The 19,587-nt window shown below is 43.7% G+C and overlaps 1 protein-coding gene across 1 annotated transcript in view; it reads left to right on the plus strand.

The window, feature by feature from the left end:
- Nucleotides 1-1,510: 1,510 nt before the first annotated feature.
- Nucleotides 1,511-19,587, plus strand: part of LOC124720531 (BTB/POZ and MATH domain-containing protein 3-like) — a 98,305-nt gene continuing 80,228 nt past the window's right edge. Inside the window, exon 1 of the mRNA XM_047245888.1 lies at nucleotides 1,511-5,535. The gene's annotated coding sequence lies outside the window, so the exon portion shown is untranslated. The remainder of the gene's footprint in view (nucleotides 5,536-19,587) is intronic.

Here is a 19,587-nt window from a genome sequence, read left to right on the forward strand (position 1 = left end):
CTGCACATACACCGATTCCACCAATATTACACTCCAGAATATCGAAACAAATACAAACTATATTTATTTTTATAAAAAGATCGTTATTGTGGAAAGCTGGAAACTATTTTCTAATAACAGTTGCCCAGTTTGAAAAACTCGCGCCAAAGCGCCGACCGAGGTGATTCTGTGACGTAACCTACAATTTACTCGTGAAGCAATAATTTGTATAACTGCAGCTTGCTCCTCTTAAAGGAAGAGAACGTAAACACATATCTGAAGCATGAGAAACATGTATCTCGTTTGCTCTCTGTTCCTGTCATGATGGACAGTCTCTTTGACACGTAACAATTTTATATGCAGCGTAATGATTCACAGATACTTACACTTCTATCGATGTTCTAGTAGACGAATATTTCTTTCAGTGTAATTGTTTTTGCTTCAAGAGCGAATCCGTTGTAATATTCTTGCCGTTTTTGGCAGAGATGTAGCAACAATTGTGGAATTGATGTCATCCGTGTTGGAAAAAGTTTCATTGTTTTTGATGTCTTATTACCACATTTGTGTGTTTTTCATTTCATCAACAGTTGTGTTGGCTTATTTGGTACCTTACGTAACGCAGATACTGCATTCCATAGAAGTTTCCCATGTCTCGCGTTCATTGATCGGACTTCAGGTGTTGTGAACAAAACTTCACGTCGTCGAATAAATATACGACGTCTTTCTGCTGAAGGTCAAGTCTTCCGCTGTTTACTAGCCATTTTTGATTCCGTTGTAAGAAAACGACATCCTTCATTAAATATCTGTTACTTACAAGAGAATCGTAAGTAAAACGTCCCGAAATGTACCACTTCATAGCTCTCATGGTCCTTAGGAAAATCGAGAAAGAAAAATGAGCAGTAATATTTTAGTTACAGACGTTCTCTTCCGTAAAAACTGTGTAACAAATCAATATAAATGATGCTATTCGCATTCCTCGTATATCGCATTCAGAACTATAGCTTAGTGTCCGCTTTGAGCGCTGCTGTCAGGGGTGTACAGAGAGCGGGAAGGAGTGTCGGCAGTGTGTGTGTCGGACTGCGGCGACAGTCACCACGAGGGGGGCAGAGGCGGGGGCCGCCCCCTGCACGCGGATGAGGCGCTTCTGTCTCCAGCTCTGCCTCCCTCCCTCCCTCCCTCCCCCCACTTTCCCCGTCTCTGCCCATCTGCCTGTCCATCTGTCTAGGTATCTGGAGGACGCAGCATGGTATCTCGGAAGGAGACTTACCAACAGGTGTGGGAGTAGCTTGAGACACGCCTCAGGGATGTGTGTTGCATGCACTGCTGTCCACGTCGTATGCTAATGACCTTGGAGGCAATGTTAACAGTAAGGTTACAGTTTGTGGAGATGATACGTTATCTATAATGAAGGAGTGTCTGAAAGAAGCTCTATAATTTTTTATTCATATCTTCACATGATTTCAAAGTAAAGCAGGATTTGACAAATTGCTTTAAGTGGGCAGAAATGTAAAATCGTGTGAAAGTGGTTCGACGAACACTCTGCCATCCACTTCAGTCAGTTTGGCAGAGAAATTACGTACAAAATTGTGCTCTTAAAAACTCGCAGAAACGTCGTATTCTGTGGTTGTTGTAATATTAGTGAGTCACTTTTGGAATCAGTCAACTCATACAAAGACACGGGTGTGGCACACTGAGGTGATATAAAATGGAAGTATCACATAGGCTCAGTTGTAGGTAAACTAGATGGCAGAGTGGACGAGACACTGGATGAATGCGGTGAGTCTACAAGGGAGACAGCTTACAGAACACTCGTGTGGTCCATCCTAGACTATCGCTCAGGTGTGTGGGACCCATTACAAAGAGAACTAACAGGGAATATTGAACGTGTACAGAGAAGAGCTAGTGGGAATAGACAAAGTAGTGTTGGCGTGAAAGCCTGCTTACAGGAAATTCCAGAGCCAGCAGTGGGTGAGCAGGGCTCAGCCGGCGTGGGGGCGTGTGCCCAAGTTCTGCGAGGGGCTCTCCCACACCCTCCCCCCCAACCTCTCAGCCCCTTCTCCAACGCAGGTCACACACTTCCGTCACGTTCAAAAGAATTCTAACTTCCGTCATTAATGTAGTACCAGTGTATCAGCAGACTGATACCGCAGGGGACCTACTGTCGTTGTAGGAAAATAGTTAATTGGACAAGAAATCTTAATAGTTATGGTTATTACTAAAATGTTAATAATAAGACTACTACGGAAAAGCTTCCAATTCAATGAAATTGAAAACCAGGTAAGGTTCACAAATTTTGCTTCATCACTCGACTGTGCTCTGTGTTCACAAGAAATTAACTGAGTTGTAGGTTATGAACACAAAGGGTATACACAAAACATCTTTTCCTCGCTTTTTGAAGAGCAAATTCATGGCTTGTATCTTAAGAACTCAATTTTGGAACCACGCCGTGTTCTATTGACAACATGCCCGTCATGGTGCTTCGGAAATAATTCTTGACGAGCTCTGAACGTGGGAAGCTTGTTTCAGCGGAGGCGACAGTTCCTGGCACGGCTGGCTAAATTCTGTGGGCGATATAAACGCCGCGAAACGGGTTTGCAGTGTCAGTCGAGTATTTCAGTATTAACGTAGGAGTTGTCACGTCATCGGGCACCATTTCTCTGAGCACATTAATGTCTGTCAAAAGAGATGAAGCAACAATGTCTTTCGAAATTTCACAATTTGTGTTTACACTTAGCTCTTTCTCAAGGTTTTTAGATAGTATCTTCAGTTCTTCATCCTGTATGTATTTTAAACTGTCTGGATAAAACAAAAAGCGAGTGTTTTGGAATGCTTAGCTAGTTGGCCAAACCCCTCTTTCTAACTTTTTAACACTGTCTCAACGACAGAGTAGAAAAAATCGCTCCTATATGTCCCCTCTGAAGGTTGAGCTCTGCAAACCTTGTCGTCACCTTCAAAATCAAATTGCTTCGACTTCTTGCCAGTTCTCCTTTCTCCAAATTTTGGTCAAGTCTGCGAAGTTTCAGGTATCTCTTTCGCTATTAACTGCACATTAACGAAACCTCCTTCGCAGAAATTCCCAATAAACGTAATTAGACTTTCGAGGGATTTAGTTGCCACTTTCACGTCAACGTCTGCTGCTCGAACTGCCTTAATTGTTGCGCTAATGGCAAAGACAAGGCCATACTATACGACAACGCCTACAATAAACTCGAAGCTTTTCAAATCGTCCACAGCAAGCGAGTGAGCTCCGCTCTTTGTTTTCGTTTCAACAGCGCTGTTGCTCACCTCAGGCAGGGCGCCTCTGACTTCTCTCGTCTGGCGCTTTAACAGCTTTGACACTCTCCACCCTACTCTGAATCTGAAAGATTCATCGCTGTTCAAGTTGGCGCCCTGCGCAATAAATTTCCCATCTCTGAGTGGATGCACTGAAAATAACGTATATTCTTTAAATTACACCAGAAAATGTGATTGCTTTTGCAGTAGATTTCGCCGCATCTGATAACACAAGACTGTGGCTGTCACATGGCATATAAAATGCTCTTGGTTTGCAGCTTAATATTCTGGCTTGAACACCAGTTCGATAACCTTTTATAATCCATAACGTTGGCTTCTGCAGTCATGAATATCGAGTCCTAGTTTATCTAGTTCCGACAAAACGGTTCCAGTCAAACTTTCTTCTGTTGTTGAAGTGACGTTCAGAAAGTCGGGGAAGTGTTCTTCTACAGTCGTTGCGTCTTCTGATAAATTTACAGACCTAAGAATCAATGTCATTTGTTCCTTGTGGCATGTACCAGGAGTACAATGAAGCATGTCAGAAAAATATTTACTGTCCTTCACAGAATTAACAATGCTGTTTTTTACTTTGTTGGCAAGCAAATTTATGAGTTCATTTTGAATGTTTTTTTCCAAGAAAATGGTCATGACTTACTTGAGCCTTTAGCCACCTCTAATGTTGCTGCAAAACAGGGTCAAATTCTGCTGTCTTTCGATCAAACCAAGAAAAGTACCATTATTTCCTTGATACAGCTTGTCGCTGCCTCCCTTTACGGCAATATTACTTTGAGCTAGGTACCTGAGGGTGAGTATAATTTATTTTAGAAACTGACGCTAATGTTCTTTCTCTTTTTCCAGTAGTTCAAGGTCAGTATGATCAATAACACTTTGTTGTTTCAAATTACCTCGCATTCTATCCAGTTTCTTGTACTGTTTATGTTGTTAAATTATTGTTCACGCTCTTGAATCCGATTTCCTAAATGAACCCAGCCACAGAGTCCATCGCCTGATAGCTTGCTTGAAGGAGATCGCATATGTTTACAATAAAAACAAAGAACGTTGTCGGTAGGTTTCGAATACTTAAGCCATTTACGATCATTGTTTTTCTCAATTTGGTAAACTTCTTATGTTAAAAATGAGTTGAAAATTCTCTTCCATTCTCGTTTAAAGGATACTCAAAACTTACAATTTTAGTAGGGCCTTTATGTAAAATTCCATTTATCATTGTGGATGTTAACCTATTATGCCAAGTGCCTGGGTCCAAACTCGTGGCTGCTCCACAACTGCTAGTAGTAGGCCTACCCGAATGTGGGACAGCGGGAGGTCCGTATTCCAGTGCTTGTGTTCACTTGCATCTCAAGCACCACACGATGAGAGGCTGCTGTTAAGGACATGGCCTTTTAAGCACGCTTAAGTCTCACTCTCTGACGTTGTTGGTCGGAGAAATTTTTCGGAAGCGCCTTCTTGTGAGTTCAAAAACTGTTCAGTTGTAGCTTTTTCTTGATCTTTTGAGCACGTGGATCGTATTTTTTAAACCTGTCCTATCACGAAACGTTTCCCTGTTCGCACTTTGAACTCCACGGGGCGGGGAAAAACACTGTATCTTCACACACAGTGCACACACAACACGTGAGGTGGCGAAGTAGTGCAGGCATATGTTTAAACTGACGACAATAAAACAATCATTCTGTGGGAAACAACCTGCTGACGAGTGGGATGTAATGCTTCATTGTGATCCACAGCAATGAGTAGAAATGGCGCGGACAGGGGCTGAGAAGCAATGAACCGAATATATGCATGGGCAACAGCCATGTGTTGACAATAAACAGTACTGTAGTGTGTCGGTATCACAAAAACCCTGGTTCCCTCTACCCCGGTGCGGGCATAATTTTCTGAGAGGTACTCCAGTGGCCACAGTCGTTTCACAATGAGCGTAGAATTGAATTACATTACGTGAAAAGTACTTTCACAAACGTGTTACTTATTTTTTTTCAGCCTGTCCGCAATAACAAAATTAAGGCGACAGTCTTCGTATTACATTCGCATGTTCTGCGCGGGTCCCTGGAAGCGCTGCCGGCTGTGTGGGGCCCCCGTAGCAGGCTGCAGTTGGTACCTGCCGGCCTCGCAGCCGTTGGCAGCACTGACTGCGTGCCACAGCCCTGCCGCTTCAGGCGTCTGTCGCATTTGTAGCGAGTCGTGTCCAGTGTGACGTTCTGCGTTGGGGTTTCGTGCTGCTGTTTCTGCGCCGAGAGTTTCTTCTGCTACACCCACACCCTTAATAAGGTAAGGACGACTGTTTTCATGCGTTCCCGCAGTGTTGAATTATTTTCTTTGTTTTCTTTTGGTTTGTTTTTGCAAAGTCATGGTAGCTGTAAGGTTTCATTTACGTTCACTATGGAGACTATCCCTTACAAAGCAAACCGCGTTCGGTTATTACGCTCTCAAAATACTAACGAATTTCGTATTACAAATCTTATTAATTTAAAGTCCTGCCGACATTCCTATTAATTCTGCTGTTCTACGGACTTTAGGCATGAGAGAAAAGCATAGGCTCGGACGAGATTTCTACTCGTATTCGCGCCATTTTGTTGAATTTTTTTTTTTCCGAAATATAGGTTCGTATTTGTACACATGTGATCCATAAAAGGATTATTCTGCGTGTTAGGAATAACAGAACAGAATGACGGAACACTGCTTCTGCAAGTAGATAAGATGCTATGGCAACTTCGACTATTGAGGAATTCAACAATTACTTTACGTCAGGATAGTGCGTAGACCTTGGGACAGTCTGATCCTATTCCTAATGGCTTGAAATCAAACCAAGCTAGACGCATTTTGACAGTTCGATAGTGGAGCATTGAATTCGGTATTTTCCGAAGCAGTCAGCTCCACGAAAACTGCCGAATTTAGTACAACTGATCTGTTAGCTTCTTTCTCCCAGTCCTGCATTAGCAATCGTCAGCACGTTAAGTCACGCAAATGTGTTTTAATACAGAACGCTGTTCCATTGAATTTCGATATTTTCACTTTTCTAATGTTTTTGGTGACAACGTAGTCTGTTGGTTAGTCAGTAAGACAGATAATGTTACCCTCCATTACGTCTTTGTTCTATACGTGTAAGTGGAGAAATTAATGAATTCTTACGATGACCTAAAATTGATCCTCTTGCTAGAAAGTTTGTCAAATTCCCGTCGTTAGGGGCTTAGTCTTCACTTCTGTTAATAATCGTGCATCTCCAGGCAGTGACTGTGCCGTACACTTCCCAAAAAAATAGTCGGTTTTCTGCTAAGGGGGTATCTGGACGAGTGAAGCAGTGTCCCACGTAAAGGACCAGCACTGAAACATTTTTGCAGTAAAACCAGCCATCCTCGGAATCTTTTCTGATAAGTGTTTGTCATTGCTCAGAACGATATCAAAATACAGAGTATTAGTTACAAATCTCGCTGCAGAACTCAACTATTATATATATTCTTGATGGAACAGTCCATAGCTGTACTTTCGGTTCATAGCGTGCGCGCTGGACACTACGAACAGGCAGTTCACCTGTGGACTGTTCCATCAAAACATAAGATGGGAGAAACTGAAACCAAACGGGTGCTGCTGAGTAATACTTTATTAGGACAAACAATTATTCAACTGTTGCGGCTTTAAGAAGAACGCATTGTTACATCTGTAGTTGCCTACAGTATGAAGTGTGTTGCTGTTGCGTAGAGGAAGGAATACACAGTTTATATCACAGCAAGCATATCTCTTGACATTAATACGTTAAGAGTAATTTCATCGTCTTTTGTGGAAGTAAATGAAAAATAGCAATGCAGGTGGTTGTAGGCAAACTTCCACAAAGAAGGGCTGATACGGTAGCCACCTCCCTGAAATATGGGTTGTGTTTACAAATTGGTCTGCATCCATAGATACATACATACATTGATCCTTGTTGCGTAGCGCATTAATACATTTCGTAATGATGTGGGATGTATCACTTTAACATAAGTTTTCTTTACACAAAATAGTAAATATTTTTATAGTTAATACTTCATGTCTACAGATTCATCTATTCAGTAGGAGCCGTCATTCAGGAATACTTTTATTTTCTTTTAAATGTTGTTTAGATATCTGCCGGATTTTTAATGCTATTTGGCAAATGACCAAATATTTTTGTGGCAGCATAATTCACACCTTTTTGTGACAAAGTGAGATTTAATCCAGAGTAGTTTCTTCTAGTGTTGTAGCTATGCACTTTTCTATTATTTTTGAATTGGGGTGGGTCATTAATGACAAATTTCATAAATGAATATATGTATTGCGAAGGTACTGTGAATATCTCAAGTTCATTAAATAAATGTCCACAAGGTGATCTTTGGTGGGCTCCAGCTGTTAGCCTGATCACACCCTTCTGTGCTATGAATACTTTTCCTCTTAGTGACGAATTGCCCTCAAATACGATACCATGTGTAAGCAAGTAAGTAAAATAGGTGTAGTAGGCTAATTTAATGATGTTCATCACCAATATTTTGCAATAACCCCAGTAGCATACGTAGCTCAACCTAATCACTTCAGCAGATAATTGATGTTTCTTCAAATTCAATTTCTCATCAGTGTGCACATCCAGAAATTTTGAATACTTTGCGTTAGCAACAGACTTGCTTTCATAGCCTATATTTATCAATGTTGTTACGCCATTTACTGCACAGAATTGCATACACTTTTTTCTCGAAGTTTAATGAGTGTCTATTTGCAGAGAACCACTTAATAATTTTGTGAAAAACATTATTTACAATTTCCTTGACTGTGATTACTGTACTTGTATCATTAGCAAAAAGAACTAGCTTTGCATGCATTAATATATATTGAGGACAGTAAGGGACCCAAGACTGAACTCTGTGGGACACCATTCTTGATACCTCCTCAGTTAAAGGACTCTGCTGATTTTTGCAGACAATCTGTAGTGCTAATTTCAGCCTTCTGCATTCTCCCAGTTAAATATGAATTAAACCATTTGTGCACTGTCCCATTCATGCCACAATACTTAAGCTTGTGTAGAAGAAATTCATGATTCACACCATCAAAAGCCTTTGAGAGGTGACAAAATATCCTAATGGGTGATGTTTGATTATTCACTGCATTTAATATTGATCAGTGAAAGCATATTTATAGCATTCTCTTGAAAAGCCTTTCTGAAAACCAAATTGACATTTTGTTAGTACTTCATTTTTACAGGTACGTGATGCTACTCCTGAATACATTACTTTTTCAAGACTTTTGAATAAAGCTATCAGAAGTGAGACTGGCTGGTAGTTGTTAGCATCAGACCTATCCCCATTTTGGAAATACGCAACCGTCCGATCCCACCCATCTGCTTTGACGTCACAAATATGGCGGAAACGACCATAAACCACGATTCCAATATGGCGCATATAAAGTCGTTACGTACGCATTATGAGGACGAAAATACATCGAAAAAGAAACACACACACTTTTCACAAAAAGCCTAATGAGACTAACGGGACAAGCGCGGGAAATGGGGTGTTTTTTGTGGGGGCAAACTAAATATAAACTAATTTAGACACCCACCCCAATACAAAACAACACAAAACTCTCCAAATACCACTAAACACAATATCATCTGGAATCGGACACTTCCCTTGACCTATATAGCTCAACAGCAGCTCCCGATCCCATAAATGAGGATCAAACACTTTCCTTGGCGTATATAGCTCGAAAAACATCTCCCGATATCAATACCAACATACGCAGCCACACATTGGGATCGAACACTTCCCTTGCTCTGTGCACTGTTAATTTTATCCGTCATATCCATTCCTGAACAAAAACAACAACCGATTAATTTTACTAAAATTACCACACGATGTACAGCGAACACTAAATTAACTTTAACACAAAATCGTTAACTCACTGAAACGAATTCCACCACAAACACAGCCGACACTCGAACAATTCTGGATAATGAGCAAAAGCAAACTGAGCCCATTACACCACACGAACGAAAACCCTGAACACACCACCAGAGTGCACAACAAACCACAACACGACGACATCTACAAACACGCCACATTCACAAACCAAACTCCGCGCCGTCGTGACGTCACACACAACACCCTTACGTCACGGGTCAAAGCCGACGCGTGGGATCGGACGCTTCTGTCGACCCCTCATTTTTACGCAGTTTTTGAACAACAGCGTATTTCAGTCTATCAGGAAAAATACATATCTGGCCGAGACTCCTACTTATTTGTTGGGAACAAGCTTTCAGTACTCCGTAGCACAGCGAGAGGTCTAGGTTGGTGTGGAATAAGGTGGTATGGCTGTGAGACGGGTAAGACAATGAACGTGAATGCGAAATAAAGGGTGGGGCTACGGGGTTCGTATGTAGCATGTACTTCAACATAAGAGCAAACCAGATGTAAACAAACGCAACCGGGATGATTGGTCAGCAGCCGTAGCTCTCTTACCACTGGTGGTGCTCCGCTCTTGGAAGTAGGTCCAACTTAAATGTTCGATAGCTTATTAGTATGTCAGTGCGGAAGAACCTTTCAGACATTCTGACGTATTAACAGCCATCAACGTCTATCTTAATCGTACTTTACCTACGTAACTTTTATCTTAAAAATTGTGTACAGTCAGTGTGTCTGTAACCAGTACTTGTGCTCTGATTGTCTCGCTGTTCATACGTACCGCGAAAATGGACGACACTGCTTCCTGCTTCGTAGTGAAACACGCGCGTGGAACACCGTTAATGGCGAGAAACAAGTAGTTAACGTTCTTCGCGAAATTACAGACAAAAATCAGCTTTTGACTTTTTTCGAGTAGGACTATGTATCAGAAATAAGGGAGGTGTTAACTGTGTGCGTGGCGTGACAGACAGGGTCGTAGACTGACCATCGTGTGTGCCGGCGGGCGGTGGTTCTACGCTCCACGTGGTGCGTAATTTTCTTTGTTCGGTTTGAATACCTAAAGCATTTAAATATGAAACTCATCACATCCACATATACATCTATATGGTTACTCTGCAATTCACACTTAAGTGCCTGGCAGAGGGTTCATCGAACCGTTTTCATACTACTACTCTACCATTCCACTCTCGAATGGCGCGTGGGAAAAAGGAACACCTATATCTTTCCGTTCGAGCTCTAATTTCTTATTTTATCATCGTTTCTTCCTACGTAGTTGGGTGTCGACAAAATATTTACACATTCGGGAGAGAAAGTTGCAGATTGAAATTTCGTAAACAGATCTCTCCTCAATCAAGACTGCCTTTGATTCAGTGACTCTCAGCCCAACTCGCGTATCATATCAGTTACACTCTCACCCCTATTTCGCGATAACACGAAATGAGCTGCCCTTCCTTGAACTTTTTCGATGTCCTCCGTCAATCCTACCTGGTAAGAATCCCATACCGCGCAGCAATATTCCAGCAGAGGATGGACAAGTGTGATGTAGGCTGTCTCTTTAGTGATCTGCCAACAAAGCGCAGTCTTTTGTTTCGCCTTCCCCACAATATTATCTATGTGATCTTTCCAATTTAAGTTGCTCGTAATTGTAATTCCTAGGTATTTAGTCGAATTGACAGCCCTAAGATTTGTGCGATTTATCGTATACCCAAAATTACTCGGATTTCTTTTAGTACCCATGTGGATGACCTCCCACTTTTCTTTTGCTTAGTGCCAATTGCCACTTTTCGCACCATACAGAAATTCTCTCTAGGTCATTTTGTAGTTGGAATTGATCGTCTAATGACTTCACTAGACTCTAAATTACAGCGTCATCTGTAAACAATCTAAGGGGGCTGCTCAGATTCTCACCTAGATCATTTATGTAAATCAGGAACAGCAGAGGGCCTATGACACTACCTTGCGGAACGCCAGATATCACTTCTGTTCTACTCGATGATTTACCGACTATCGCCACGAACTGTGACCTCTCTGAGAGGAAATCACGAATCCAATCACACAACTGAGACGATACTCCATATGCACGCAATTTGATTAATACTCGCTTGTGAGGAACGGTATCAAAAGCCTTCTGGAAATCTAGGAATATGGAATCGATCTGAGATCCCTTGTCGACAGCACTCATTACTTCATCGGAATAAAGAGCTAGCTGTGTTGCACAAGAACGATATTTTCTGAAGCCGTGTTGGTTATGTATCAATAAGTCATTTTCTTCAAGGTGATTTATAATGTTAAAGTACAGTATGTGCTCCAGAATCCTCCTGCAGATTGAGGTCAGTGATTTGGGTCTGTAATTAGATGGGTTACTCCTATTTCCTTTCTTGAATATTGGTGTGACCTTTGCTACTTTTCAGTCTTCAGGAACAGACCCTTCAAGTGAGCGGTTGTATATGATTCATAAGAAAGGCGGTGTTGTCTGCATACTCTGAAAGGAACCTGATTGCTATATCATCTGGACCTGAAGACTTGCCTTAGGAAAGTGATTTGAGTGGTTTCGCAACACAAATCTACTTTTGTCACTCACGCTAACAACTGTTCTGGTTTCGAATTCTGGAATATTTACTTTCGTGAAGGAAATACGGAAAACTGTGTTTAGTAACTCCGCTTCAGTGGCGCCACCATCGGCAACTTCTCCATCGCTATCGCGCAGTGACGGTATTGACTGCTTTTTGCCACTGGTGTACTTTACATGCGACCAGAATCTCTTTGGGTTTTCTACCGTGTTTTGAGACAATATTTCATTGTGGAAACTACACTCCTGGAAATGGAAAAAAGAACACATTGACACCGGTGTGTCAGACCCACCATACTTGCTCCGGACACTGCGAGAGGGCTGTACAAGCAATGATCACACGCACGGCACAGCGGACACACCAGGAACCGCGGTGTTGGCCGTCGAATGGCGCTAGCTGCGCAGCATTTGTGCACCGCCGCCGTCAGTGTCAGCCAGTTTGCCGTGGCATACGGAGCTCCATCGCAGTCTTTAACACTGGTAGCATGCCGCGACAGCGTGGACGTGAACCGTATGTGCAGTTGACGGACTTTGAGCGAGGGCGTATAGTGGGCATGCGGGAGGCCGGGTGGACGTACCGCCGAATTGCTCAACACGTGGGGCGTGAGGTCTCCACAGTACATCGATGTTGTCGCCAGTGTTCGGCGGAAGGTGCACGTGCCCGTCGACCTGGGACCGGACCGCAGCGACGCACGGATGCACGCCAAGACCGTAGGATCCTACGCAGTGCCGTAGGGGACCGCACCGCCACTTCCCAGCAAATTAGGGACACTGTTGCTCCTGGGGTATCGGCGAGGACCATTCGCAACCGTCTCCATGAAGCTGGGCTACGGTCCCGCAAACCGTTAGGCCGTCTTCCGCTCACGCCCCAACATCGTGCAGCCCGCCTCCAGTGGTGTCGCGACAGGCCTGAATGGAGGGACGAATGGAGACGTGTCGTCTTCAGCGATGAGAGTCGCTTCTGCCTCGGTGCCAATGATGGTCGTATGCGTGTTTGGCGCCGTGCAGGTGAGCGCCACAATCAGGACTGCATACGACCGAGGCACACAGGGCCAACACCAGGCATCATGGTGTGGGGAGCGATCTCCTACACTGGTCGTCACCACTGGTGATCGTCGAGGGGACACTGAATAGTGCACGGTACATCCAAACCGTCATCGAACCCATCGTTCTACCATTCCTAGACCGGCAAGGGAACTTGCTGTTCCAACAGGACAATGCACGTCCGCATGTATCCCGTGCCACCCAACGTGCTCTAGAAGGTGTAAGTCAACTACCCTGGCCAGCAAGATCTCCGGATCTGTCCCCCATTGAGCATGTTTGGGACTGGATGAAGCGTCGTCTCACGCGGTCTGCACGTCCAGCACGAACGCTGGTCCAACTGAGGCGCCAGGTGGAAATGGCATGGCAAGCCGTTCCACAGGACTACATCCAGCATCTCTACGATCGTCTCCATGGGAGAATAGCAGCCTGCATTGCTGCGAAAGGTGGATATACACTGTACTAGTGCCGACATTGTGCATGCTCTGTTGCCTGTGTCTATGTGCCTGTGGTTCTGTCAGTGTGATCATGTGATGTATCTGACCCCAGGAATGTGTCAATAAAGTTTCCCCTTCCTGGGACAATGAATTCACGGTGTTCTTATTTCAATTTCCAGGAGTGTATTAAAAGCATCTCGTTTTGACGTCCGCACTAAATTTCGAGCTTCCGTGAAACTTGGCCAGTTTTGGGGATTTTGCGTTCTTCTGAATTTGGCATGCTTTTTTCGTTGTTTCTGCAACAGTGTTCTGATGTGTTTTGTGTACCGTGATGGATCAGTCCCGTCTCTTATTAACTTGGATGGTATGAATCTATTGCTGTCGATACTGTATCTTTGAATTTGAGCCATATCTGGTCTACACTTACATAATTAGCTTGGGAGGAATGGAGACTCTCTCTTAGGAAGGCATCAAGCGAATTTTTATCTGCTGTTTTAAATAGATATATTTTGCGTTTATTTTTAGTGGTTTTGGTTTATATGGTTTTGAGCCATATATGGCAATTAACTTGCGCATCACCAATTTTAAGAAAAATGCACATCCCGTAGTTTACAATTACGTATCACGCGAAAATTTCTGGTGATCATTGCAAGTATACATTCTTAATTACAGATATATTATAAAAGATTGCAAAAGATGGTTGAAGATAAAACATTACGTGATTAAATTTTTTGGAGAAAAATTAAAAAGTACTGTTTGAATATGTCCATTGTTTTGTAGGACAGATGTGGTATCACATGAGCCAGAGTGATAAATGTCGCAGAAAGATGGAAGACAATTTTGATGGCGTCGAGCACGCTGTACAAATGGATTATATTTACAGTTGTGGTCGTAGCACTGCAGCCTGAACCCGACAGAATTGATATGGAGCCAAGTTACGGGATTTGTCGCGAGAAATAACAAGACACTACGCTGTCAAACGTACTGCAACTAATGCGCGAAGCTTTGTGACACGTCACTGCCAAACGATGGCGAACTGCAGAACAGCACGTCACGAAAGAGGAGGAGGAAATGTGGACATTTGCACACCACGAAACTCTGTGATACATTTTAGGGTACATAGGTATTGCGAAACGGAGACGTCCTTCGCAGGTGTGCAGTCCAGGCATGCAGTAAGAGCATTGGACAGCGTCTCCAGTACTTGGAGCTGGAACAACGGTTCTGCTCGCTTGGTCGGCTGTGTTCCTGTGAAGACAAAAAAAGGAAATGGCGGAAGACCAGACTTCATGTGGGCCGTCAAGACTGGTTAAAAAAAAAAAAGAAACTTATCACACTGTTACCCCGTGAGTTGACGACATTTGCACGTGACCGTTATAATTGTTTATGGATCAAAAAAAGTAATCATTTGTCATTGCTGCTACTGGATATGATGCCCTAAATTCCGTATTATGAAACAGCACCGTTTCAAGGCAACGGTACATGGAAGATTTGTAAAAACACGTCACTTTCTTTCGGATGTTTTATAATCAGACGTCATGTAAGGAAGTATCGGCTGCTAAATCCTTCATTACATTCAGTTTACGGTGCGGGGGCTGATCTTCCAGCGGTTGATGTGAGGCAGCGGTTGTAAGCGTTGAGTTACAGAGCAGAGGGTAGTCGTCGGTATTGCTTTCGTTTCCCAAATGTTATAAATGTTTCGATTTCGGAGAAGCAGCTCTGTATTTCCCTCTTACGTACTGGTTGCATCGAGTAAGATGGGAAGACACCGGTTTGAAAGCGGACAGTAGTACGAGGGCGTCCCTAACCTGAGGGATCGCTAGTCAAGCTACCTGGCGGAGGGGCAAGTGTGGCAAATGTCCAGCGTGGCTAATGTCCGTCATTCGCTGTACCACTGTGTGCTCGTAGTCTGAAGTTGAGCCACTCACAGAGGTCCATCGTGGGCTGTAACTGCTGTATGGCGGCGAAACTTGGTGTGCTAATGCGCCCTTGCGGAACCGATTTACACTGGAAAGAAATGTTCCCATATCTAATGGATTGGAAACGGAACGGGCACAGGAAGGGACAAACAAGTGAGAAAGGCAGAATGTCGATATTATTAACCGCCACTTGCAGAACATGTTCAGTATGAGCACCGGAGACTTCCGCGAGGTGTTGCACAGTGACAGATTCGCACCTGCTAACCAACATTGGAATTGATTTCCTCCGGCGCCAACTGGTTTCGCGTTAACGCATTAGCATGTCTACAGTGTTTCGCTGCCTTACCATACTCACAGACCACAGTGGACTTGGGTCAGTAGCTGCATTTTACTTATGAGCACCCGGTACTTGAGTGTCTCAGATGAAGAAAAAAAAAACGGTTCGCGAAAATTTCGCTGTCGCCTTGGTGGTCCATTTGGTGATAGACCATTCAGTAGTTAATCAGTGAAAAAAATCTGCAGTTTTCTCAGACTTCCGTCGTGTGTTTAACTTTTCTCAAAGCATCAAGGCTCTGCAAGTAGCCGTATTTCCAGTACAGGCGGCTGCCTAAACTGGAGCAGCTCGCAGCTGCTGATAGCGGCCGTTGACATTGACCCGTGGCGTAATGGTGTGCTGCGTGACGTCACACACACTCACGGATACAGCAGAACGCGTGGCTGCTATATTATTTTTTGTAAAGTGAGTTGTGGAGAAGTGATCCGCTGCTTGGCCAGAGTTCTGGTACAGGTTGTCAGGTTACAGTATGGTTGTCACTCAGCGCAGCCAAAGAAACGGAATGTTACAGTAACAATTTTTGTGTGGCACGTATTTCACGCATGTTAGCTTTGGAAGAGTGTTGTATGTCCGTTCTGGTGACGCACAGTTGGCATCGGCAGGTTCGGTGCTGGGCACCGCTTGCCCCCGGTGTGGGGGCAGGTCAGGTCCACACCTGTGCAGCCGGCCGGCCAGCCGACACGTGAGCACGGCAGGCAGCGGCAGCCAACACTCTCCGGACGGGCGCAGACCGCGCGCTCTGCCGTCCACTGTGTTTTTCTGTGTTTTTTGTACTGCGTCTCACTGTTACGTTCCTGTGTTTCGCGCCCTTTCAAATTTTCGCAAGCCCATTGGCCGAGTGGTCTAAAGAGAAACAAAATGGCTCTGAAGATCATCGTGCATACATACCTGTGGCGCGAGTTCTCGGTAACATCCAGTATGGCCTCTACTTTGTGTAGTCAGTGATGGAGTGGCCTTCTGCTAATATTTAAAGTTCATTTGAGACAGCCACAGCGCAATGAAACCCTATTTTAATCGCTAAATTTTCGAAAATAAACATTTTGAGAAATAGGGCTGTAGTAGAATTATAAACATTATAACTTCAATATAGGAGCCAACCGCAATTACGACACACACACACACACACACACACACACACACAGTTTAATTACACAAACCCGTGACCAGTTTCAGATTTTCAAGCATCCATTGTTAAGTGCTTTTGCAAGCTGATCAGTACTTGCGTTAACCGCCTACGGCCAATCCAGCGACGCCAAATTTCGTCGTTTAGGTAGCAACAAACATCGATGCTCCCTGAAGGAATGAGTAGTCCAAACAACCACAACTGCAACATATGGAGCTAAGATGTACCCGCCACAGTTGTCTCACAGTATTGAAACGGCCCATTCAGCTTCGCCTGTCACACTGCCCAGGATACATTAACCCTCGGCGAATCTCCTTCATGCGCCGAAATTACGTGAGGTTTTTCAGTACGGCACACTCTCACATTGCGGAGATAAAGTTTCTCAGTAAAGTGTTAGTTGCTTTGTCGCTGAATATCAGCGTGGGGGCGAAATGTCCATCCTCAATTGATGCCTCCAATTTGGCGCAAATCTGAAGGCGCCGGCCGTAACAGTCCGCTTTTAATTGTTGTAAGGGACCCAGACGGTACGGTTTGGAGTGTAACCGCCGACGCACTGTCTTCCACACACTTTGCTGCCGTGTTCAGAGTTCGTGGCTTCTGCGTGCTGTTGACTTGTGTGGACTGCGTACAAAAATCTCGTTCAGCCCGCCCCCCCCCCCCCCCCACCCCCTTACACGGTTTTTTGCAGCTGCCACATTTGGTCAAATACCTCGCATGTGCCAACACATGAAAAGTCTTGCCTTGTCGGCATTTTGGCAAGGCGCTGAATTCGTAATGGCATGCAATCATATTCGTCCACTTAATACTTCGGAAACATTCGAATTCTGGAAGCGAGTGAATCGTTCATGGTAGCCCTCTGTTCCGCCTTTTACCCGTCGTCCTTAGTTTCTGCACAAGTACGGTACTGAGCAGCCCAACTCATGATCTCTATCCCCTTGCTCATTTTACACAAGGCCAAGAATTCTTTAAATTCTTAGTCAGTCTGGTTGACAAGATTACATTTACGGATTATTTCAATAACGTACGTAATATCTGTACACGTAATGTGCCTCCAAGAACACGTGCGAAATGTTAACCATCAAAGTACTTCTGTGCCCTTACAATTAATCACTGCAGCGCCTAATATTTAATTCACAGAATCTGGTACTTTCTCAACACGCTTGCTTACACTTCACGTGCTGACTTTAATCCCAGTACATACACTGTGTACCTTAGTGTCGGGAATCTTTCCGTAAGCAATGAAAGATAATGTACGTAAATCATGAGCATATGCCTACTTCTACTGAACCCATATTACTCCTCTGTGGGACACAAGTTAATTATGTACGTACATGTAACCGATGCAGTTCCGCGTGTAACTGACGTATACAAAGACGCAGGTATCGTTAATACGTCGAGTGTAAGTGTTTGAATTCTAAAATTGGATGTAGAAGTTCGTTATGTGGAGAGCCAAGTACGGAAACCACTGCATCAATGGCTTTATTCTTCTTTCAAAATAATGCTGAGAAATTTATACACAAGTGCTTTCTAACGCGTAAATACCTAGTGTATGGTGAGCTGTCAGTGTTGCTGTTCATTAACTTGTAATTCACGCCCTGCCTACCCTTAGTTCACTTACAGTATCACTGAAGCGTCGTTGCTTTCCGTACGTAAAATTCCGATTACAAGTTACGAAATGCCACAGTAGGTGAAATAACGCCCTCTATAAAGCACTGCAGGACCTTTGCTTGTCTGAGTTGCACAGCTGATACAATGAATTTTCGTTACCACTCACGAATAATTCCGTCTCTCTTTTATTGACGATTAAAATGCTTAATACTTGGGCAAATCTGCTGATAGCAAATATCGTTCTATTTACTGTTTATCAAAACATGTCCCCGACCTTCATGCCTTCTTTCTTCTGTCGTGTAAATTTTGCCAACTCCAAGGAAACAAGACGACCGGCAAGTCAGGGATTCTTGTCTCCTTATCTATGAGTTTCAAACAGCTGTTTCTCTTTCTTTTTCTCCTACAGAAATTAGTATTGCGTATTTCTTTATACTTACCGCGTGTACAAATTATTTCCTCTTTTTTACTTATTTACATAAAAATATGCAAATAATCGTTACCACCTAGACGGATGTAAAACATGAAAAATATATCTATGGACGGTTAGTCTCTAAATTGGCTAAAAGAGAATTACTACCATCTTTGTAGCCTCTTTCATGTAGGTGCTTTAAAAATATATTCATTACATGATGAACGGTGCAGTTTTTTATAAACTCACGCAAAACTTTATTAACGTGACTTTTCTCGACCGAAATATTTCAGACAGGACTAAAGAAAACGATGGCGTCAACTCTTGACAGTTTTTGTGTGGTGATCCACAGTGCGGACCTTACTGTAGTTAGTTTCTTACTGTGCTTAGTTTGAAGCGTCAGAGATTAAACTTGGTATTTGAAGCTAAAGTAATTGCAGCTTGGGGGGATGACGTCATATAGCGATATTTTGCGCGGTTATATTGTAAGAATTCGTATATTTAACTAAGGGATTTCGAGGGATTTTTTTCCTTGCTCTTTCTTCAATACAAAGCCACAAAATGGGGCACCAGTGCTCCGGTAGTGTAAAACCGAATACGGCGACCGGTCAGTCTCCTCTGCATCAGCGAATCAGAGCGCAGACAACAGCCACTTACTGGGAACCGCTGGAAGTGACCAGCGCAAATATATAAGGGTTACTGCAAAAAACAGCCGCCGTAAAATAAGTTCTGGCCATCGCACTCGGCGCAGCACAGCGGAACAGACAGGGAAAATTTAGGTTCCTCTTCCGCCCACGAATGGCGCGTGGGTAGGGTGATCCTCGGTAAGGCGTCTTTATTGGCCGCAGTTTCTCGATTTTTCTCGTCGTCGTCGTCATTTCGCTGCAAGCCTGGAAGCTTCGAGGAGACGCGCTGGCGCTGCGGAACAGCGGCTTGTGGGCAGGAAGCGGGCGTCCGCGCAGTGCAGACAACTGCGGGTCGCCAGT

The sequence above is a fragment of the Schistocerca piceifrons genome, chromosome 11, assembly GCF_021461385.2.
Source record: "Schistocerca piceifrons isolate TAMUIC-IGC-003096 chromosome 11, iqSchPice1.1, whole genome shotgun sequence".
NCBI classification, from domain to species: Eukaryota; Metazoa; Arthropoda; class Insecta; order Orthoptera; family Acrididae; genus Schistocerca; species Schistocerca piceifrons.